Here is a 7,737-nt window from a genome sequence, read left to right on the forward strand (position 1 = left end):
ATTGTGTTCCCAGTGCAGAGAATTCCATTTCTATCATAAGGCTCATGTTTTGTGTGTGGAATATTGAATATTGTCAGGATGAAGTGGTGACAGCTTGTGCTTTTCATTCTGTTTGAATCCTTCTCCACCATGTGGATACTTTTCCAGTCCACTTATTCCCCTGTGTGTGGGGGTCCCTTTTTAAACTCTGTAATTGTGAGAGGCAGAAACCTTTTCCCTTCCCACACACACACAGCCCAGTGTTTCCAGATAACTATTTAGGAACGGACTTCAGGCTGGTGCAAGAGCTTCATTTTATCAGATTTCATTTATATTTCACCTAATAATTTATTTATCAGGTTCCGCAGTAATTTGCTTCAATAGTTTAATTTATCACACTGTTAAAAGTGATTATCTTTTCCCATGTTCATGTTTAACGGAATAGCCATTTTATGGTTAAGTAATAATCTCATTGCAAAATTCAGGGCAACCGAGTGAGAAAAACAGTTCTTCTCAGCAAGTATATTTTGAAAATCGAACTCTTTTGTTTGCCGTTTCCTGTGGGGCTTTTTGATGCCCATTCTCTACAAAAGGCTGCGTGTGGCAGCGGTGGGATTCGAACCCACGCCTCCGAAGAGACTGGAGCCTTAATCCAGCGCCTTAGACCGCTCGGCCACGCTACCGCTGAAAAGGGTGGTGTAGCTGCGGTCTGAAATAGGCATCTGACTGAGAATAAGATTCATTTCTCCAGGTTTCTGGCTGCGATCTGACATTGCAATGTGACTGAGGACAGAATCCATTCATTTCTCCTGCTCCATTCACACTCGCTGCTTTCTGAGTGGATTCGCAGTGAATTCTCCTCACTCCTGCCACACAATCCTTGCATCTTTCCACAGAGTCTTCAGAAACCACCACCCCGCCCAAAAAAACCCCCACACTCCCAGAAAGCAGGAACTCCCCCCCCTCAAACCCCACAGTCCCAGAAAGCAGGAACTCCCCCCCAAACCCCACAGTCCCAGAAAGCAGCAACTCCCCCCCCCCCAAACCCCACAGTCCCAGAAAGCAGCAACTCCCCCCCCCCAAACCCCACAGTCCCAGAAAGCAGGAACCCCCCCCCCAAACCCCACAGTCCCAGGAAGCAGCAACTCCCCCCCCCCAAACCCCACAGTCCCAGAAAGCAGGAACCCCCCCCCCAAACCCCACACTCCCAGAAAGCAGCAACTCCCCCCCCCTCAAACCCCACAGTCCCAGAAAGCAGGAACTCCCCCCCCCCCAAACCCCACACTCCCAGAAAGCAGCAACTCCCCCCCCCCCAAACCCCACAGTCCCAGAAAGCAGGAACTCCCCCCCCCCCAAACCCCACACTCCCAGAAAGCAGCAACTCCCCCCCCCCAAACCCCACAGTCCCAGAAAGCAGCAACTCCCCCCCCCAAACCCCACAGTCCCAGAAAGCAGGAACCCCCCCCCCCAAACCCCACAGTCCCAGAAAGCAGCAACTCCCCCCCCCCAAACCCCACAGTCCCAGAAAGCAGCAACTCCCCCCCCCAAACCCCACAGTCCCAGAAAGCAGGAACCCCCCCCCCCAAACCCCACAGTCCCAGAAAGCAGCAACTCCCCCCCCCAAACCCCACAGTCCCAGAAAGCAGCAACTCCCCCCCCCCCAAACCCCACAGTCCCAGAAAGCAGGAACCCCCCCCCCAAACCCCACAGTCCCAGAAAGCAGGAACCCCCCCCCCAAACCCCACAGTCCCAGAAAGCAGGAACTCCCCCCCCCCAAACCCCACAGTCCCAGGAAGCAGGAACCCCCCCCCCAAACCCCACAGTCCCAGAAAGCAGCAACTCCCCCCCCAAACCCCACACTCCCAGAAAGCAGGAACTCCCCCCCCCCCAAACCCCACAGTCCCAGAAAGCAGCAACTCCCCCCCCCTCAAACCCCACAGTCCCAGAAAGCAGGAACTCCCCCCCCCAAACCCCACAGTCCCAGAAAGCAGGAACCCCCCCCCCCAAACCCCACAGTCCCAGAAAGCAGGAACCCCCCCCCCCCAAACCCCACAGTCCCAGAAAGCAGGAACCCCCCCCCCCAAACCCCACAGTCCCAGAAAGCAGGAACTCCCCCCCCCCCAAACCCCACAGTCCCAGAAAGCAGGAACCCCCCCCCCCAAACCCCACAGTCCCAGAAAGCAGGAACCTCCCCCCCCCAAACCCCACAGTCCCAGAAAGCAGGAACCCCCCCCCCCAAACCCCACAGTCCCAGAAAGCAGCAACTCCCCCCCCCCAAACCCCACAGTCCCAGAAAGCAGGAACTCCCCCCCCCCCAAACCCCACAGTCCCAGAAAGCAGCAACTCCCCCCCCCTCAAACCCCACAGTCCCAGAAAGCAGCAACTCCCCCCCCCCCAAACCCCACAGTCCCAGAAAGCAGGAACCCCCCCCCCAAACCCCACAGTCCCAGAAAGCAGGAACCCCCCCCCCAAACCCCACAGTCCCAGAAAGCAGGAACCCCCCCCCCCAAACCCCACAGTCCCAGAAAGCAGCAACTCCCCCCCCCCCAAACCCCACACTCCCAGAAAGCAGCAACTCCCCCCCCCCCAAACCCCACAGTCCCAGAAAGCAGGAACTCCCCCCCCAAACCCCACAGTCCCAGAAAGCAGCAACTCCCCCCCCCCAAACCCCACACTCCCAGAAAGCAGCAACTCCCCCCCCCAAACCCCACAGTCCCAGAAAGCAGCAACTCCCCCCCCCCAAACCCCACAGTCCCAGAAAGCAGCAACTCCCCCCCCCCAAACCCCACACTCCCAGAAAGCAGCAACTCCCCCCCCCCCAAACCCCACAGTCCCAGAAAGCAGCAACTCCCCCCCCCAAACCCCACAGTCCCAGAAAGCAGGAACTCCCCCCCCCCCAAACCCCACAGTCCCAGAAAGCAGCAACTCCCCCCCCCCAAACCCCACAGTCCCAGAAAGCAGCAACTCCCCCCCCCAAACCCCACAGTCCCAGAAAGCAGGAACTCCCCCCCCCCCAAACCCCACAGTCCCAGAAAGCAGCAACTCCCCCCCCCCAAACCCCACAGTCCCAGAAAGCAGCAACTCCCCCCCCCAAACCCCACAGTCCCAGAAAGCAGCAACTCCCCCCCCCCAAACCCCACAGTCCCAGAAAGCAGCAACTCCCCCCCCCCAAACCCCACAGTCCCAGAAAGCAGCAACTCCCCCCCCCAAACCCCACAGTCCCAGAAAGCAGGAACTCCCCCCCCCAAACCCCACAGTCCCAGAAAGCAGCAACTCCCCCCCCCCAAACCCCACAGTCCCAGAAAGCAGCAACTCCCCCCCCCAAACCCCACAGTCCCAGAAAGCAGGAACTCCCCCCCCCCCAAACCCCACAGTCCCAGAAAGCAGCAACTCCCCCCCCCCAAACCCCACAGTCCCAGAAAGCAGCAACTCCCCCCCCCCAAACCCCACAGTCCCAGAAAGCAGCAACTCCCCCCCCCAAACCCCACAGTCCCAGAAAGCAGGAACTCCCCCCCCCAAACCCCACAGTCCCAGGAAGCAGGAACTCCCCCCCCCCAAACCCCACACTCCCAGAAAGCAGCAACTCCCCCCCCCCAAACCCCACAGTCCCAGAAAGCAGCAACTCCCCCCCCCCAAACCCCACAGTCCCAGAAAGCAGCAACTCCCCCCCCCCAAACCCCACAGTCCCAGAAAGCAGCAACTCCCCCCCCCCAAACCCCACAGTCCCAGAAAGCAGGAACTCCCCCCCCCAAACCCCACAGTCCCAGGAAGCAGGAACTCCCCCCCCCAAACCCCACAGTCCCAGGAAGCAGGAACTCCCCCCCCCCAAACCCCACACTCCCAGAAAGCAGCAACTCCCCCCCCCCAAACCCCACAGTCCCAGAAAGCAGCAACTCCCCCCCCAAACCCCACAGTCCCAGAAAGCAGCAACTCCCCCCCCCCAAACCCCACAGTCCCAGAAAGCAGGAACTCCCCCCCCCCCAAACCCCACAGTCCCAGGAAGCAGGAACCCCCCCCCCCAAACCCCACAGTCCCAGAAAGCAGCAACTCCCCCCCCCCAAACCCCACAGTCCCAGAAAGCAGGAACCCCCCCCCCAAACCCCACAGTCCCAGGAAGCAGCAATTCCACCCCGCACCCCCCACCACTCCTTCCCCACCCCATACCCTTCCTCCTCCCCCCTTGTCCATGGGACAGGGTCTAAGGGACTGGGCCAGAGTGATATACCCTGACTGATAAAGGCAAGTGTCCCGTATGCCTTTTCCCCACTTCTGCTTTCAGAGGTCTATGGACAACACACCAAGATCCCTTTGTTCCATCGAACTTCCTAGTGTCCTACTATTCACTGAGTACTTCCTTGTCAAATTACTCCTTCCAAAGTGCACCACCTCACACTTTTCAGGGTTAAATTCCATCTACCACTTATCCAGTCATTTGACCATCCTGTTTATGACTATTACCCACCCAACCAATCTTTGTGTCATCCACAAACTTACTAATCCTACTCCAAAGAGTCATCAATATCATTTATGTAAATGATGAATAATAGGGGGTCCAGTATGGATCCCTGTGGTACGGCCATTGGACACTGGCCTCCAATCACTAAAACAGCCTTCTGTCATCACCCTCTGTCTCCTACAACTCAGCCAATTTTAAATCTACTTTATCAAATTATCCTGTATCCCATGTGAATTTACCTTCTTCACAAGGCTCCCATGTGGGGCCTTGTCAAAGGCTTTGCTGAAATCCATATAAACTACATCAACTGCTCTACCCTTGTTCACACACCTGGACACCTCCTCAAAAAATTCAATCAAATTTATTAGGCATGACCTTCCTTTGACATGCTGACTATCCCTGATCAAACCTTGTCTCTGCAAATTCTCTCCTTCAGAATCTTCTTCAGTAGTTTTCCAACCACAGACATGAGACTCACGGGTCTGTAGTTCCCTGGTTTATCTTTACAATCCTTCTTAAATGGCGGATTCACATTTCTCCAGTCATCTGACACCTCCCCAGTGGCCAGAGAGGAATTAAAAATTTGGGTCAGAGCCCTTACAATCTCCTCTCTTACCTTCCACAGTAATCTGGGACACAATTCATTTGGACCTGGAGATTGGTCCACTTTTAAACCCGCCAATATGTTCAATGCCTTGTCCTTCTCTATACCAATTTGCTCAAGAACCTCACAGTCTCTGTCCCTGAATTCCATACCAACATCCTCATTCTCTAGGGTTCCTCATTCTCCGGTTGGTGACAACATCTCACATCCACCCCATCAAGCCCCCCTGGATCTTATATGCTTGAATGAGTTCACCCTTCACTCTCCTAAACTCCCAGAAATACAGGGCCAGACTAATTAGTCTCCTTTATGGGATAATCCTCTCATCCCAGGAATTAGCCTGACAAATCTCGTTTGGACTGCCCCAAAGCCCAGGCCAACTCAAGGTCAAAGGTGAAAGCCAGCACCCCAATGTGATACTGTAGGAGTGCTGCACTGCCAGGTGGGACAGTAAACTGAGTGTTTGGATGTCAAAGATCCCTGTTACAATTTGGGAGACTAAGTGAATTCTTCCCAGAGATCTGGCCAGTGTTCGTTTCTCAGTCAATATCACAAAAGACAGATCATCCTGATATATTGAATTGCTGGGTTTTTTTGGGGATCTTACTGTACTGCAGCAGTGACTACACTCAAATTATTTTGAGATGTTCGAGGAGCCTTGAAAAGCGTTAAATAAAATCAAGCATTTCCTGCTTGGGGAGAATTGACTGAAACAATTAAAAAGATATGTTATAGACACAAAACACATGGTTGTAACTAATTGAAATAAAATATTGGAATAGCAACATAGAATGAGGCAATTGGCACAGCAAAGCTTTGAAAATAGAGAGAGGGAAGTGGTGAATGTTACATTGATAAACTGGGTTGGCCATAGAAGATAGAGGGTAGCAGTGGAGGGGTCTTTTTCCGGCTGGAGGTCAGTGACTAGTGGTGTTCTGCAGGGCTCTGTACTGGTCCCTCTGATGTTTGTGATATATATAAATGATTTGAAGAAGGTGTAACTGGTGTGATCAGTAAGTTTGTGGATGACACAAAGATGGCTGGACTTGCTGATAGTGATGAACATTGTCGGAGAATACAGCAGGATATAGATAGGCTGGAAAATTGGGCAGAGAAATGGCAGATGGAATTTAATCCAGATAAATGCAAAGTGATGCATTTTGGTAGATCTAATGTAGGGGGGAGTTATACAATAAATGGCAGAACCATCAGGAGTATAGACACACAGAGGGACCTGGGTGTGCAGGTCCACAGATCCTTAAAGGTGGCAGCACAGGTGGAGAAGGTGGTGAAGAAGGCATCTGGCATGCTTGCCTTTATAGGACAGGGTATAGAGTATAAAAGCTGGTATATGATGTTGCAGTTATATAGAACGTTGGTTAGGCCACATTTGGAATACTGCGTCCAGTTCTGGTCGCCACACTACCAGAAGGACGTGGAGGCTTTGGAGAGAGTGCAGAGGAGGTTTACCAGGATGCTGTCTGGTATGGAGGGTATTAGCTATGAGGAGAGATTGGGTAAACTGGGGTTGTTCTCCCTGGAAAGACGGAGAATGAGGGGAGACCTAATAGAGGTGTATAAAATTATGAAGGGTATCGATAGGGTGAACAGTGGGAAACTTTTTCCCAGGTCAGAGGTGACAATCACGAGGGGTCACAGGCTCAAGGTGAGGGGAGGCAAGATTCAATACAGATCTACGGAGGATGTATTTTACACAGAGGGTGGTGGAGGCCTGAAATGCACTACCAAGCAAGGCAGTTGAGGTAGATACACTCGGATCATTTAAGACTTATCTAGATAGTCACATGAATGGACTGGGAACAGAGGGATACAAACGGATGGTCTCGTTAGGAAGACATGATTGGTGCAGGATTAGAGGGCCGAAGGGCCTGTTCCTGGGCTGTATTGTTCTTTGTTTCTAAAGAATGCAGTTACACATTTCCAAGTTTTCAAATACAGACAAGCTCTTGCTTGTCACAGTTTCATTAACACTTTCAGACGCTTAACTTGTTTATCAGACAGTTCTCCACTTCAACCTTTCTTTCTGAAGGATGCCAAGTCTCCCCCCACCCCACTAACCACAGAATTTTAACCAAATCACCAAACCATTTCTCCTATTTCTCCTGAAATTTCTCACTGTGAGAACATTCTCAAAGAGCTCCATTTATCCGGGCAGAGATTGAAACTTGCCTGGTCTGCTAAATGTTGCTGTTTAATTTTTAAATGCTCATCTCCACCTCCCTCCTGTTAAAGTTACAAGTCCTTGGTTTCAGAAGGAAGTGCCCCCAAAGGTTAAATGTTACAAAAAGAGATCTACTTTAATTTGCTCTCTAAAGACTCCTACACGGTTGGGGAAGCGATTCCAAATCAGTTGTAAACTGGGATTAGTGGTTTCAATGTATAAATAAACCGCTTTGCTTCTTTCTAAAGAGGGTTTTGACAGTGAAGAGGATCAGGAAATTCCTTCAAACCGAATAGTTCATCATCGCTCATGTGACAAGGGGCTAAATCCAGGCAGAAAATGAATGGCAACAAATCTCATTATGTGGCCCTCCGCTGGGATGGAAATGTGGAGATTCCCTCAGGGATCCTCCTCTGAAGACACAGTGACATCAGCCAGGATTCAGAGTAAGAGAACCAGGAACAAAGAAAATTCCAGCACAGGAACAGGCCATTCGGCCCCTCCAAGCCTGCACCG

General features: G+C 52.4%; 1 non-coding gene across 1 annotated transcript; it reads right to left on the reverse strand.

The window, feature by feature from the left end:
- Positions 1–580: 580 nt before the first annotated feature.
- On the reverse strand, positions 581–662 carry trnal-aag (transfer RNA leucine (anticodon AAG)). Its single transcript has one exon. It is a non-coding gene; the product is annotated as a tRNA-Leu (tRNA).
- Between the last annotated feature and the right edge of the window lie 7,075 nt (positions 663–7,737).

Source organism: Carcharhinus amblyrhynchos, unplaced genomic scaffold (genome assembly GCF_965287045.1).
Source record: "Carcharhinus amblyrhynchos unplaced genomic scaffold, sCarAmb.v2.hapA scaffold_43, whole genome shotgun sequence".
In the NCBI taxonomy this organism is placed as follows: Eukaryota; Metazoa; Chordata; class Chondrichthyes; order Carcharhiniformes; family Carcharhinidae; genus Carcharhinus; species Carcharhinus amblyrhynchos.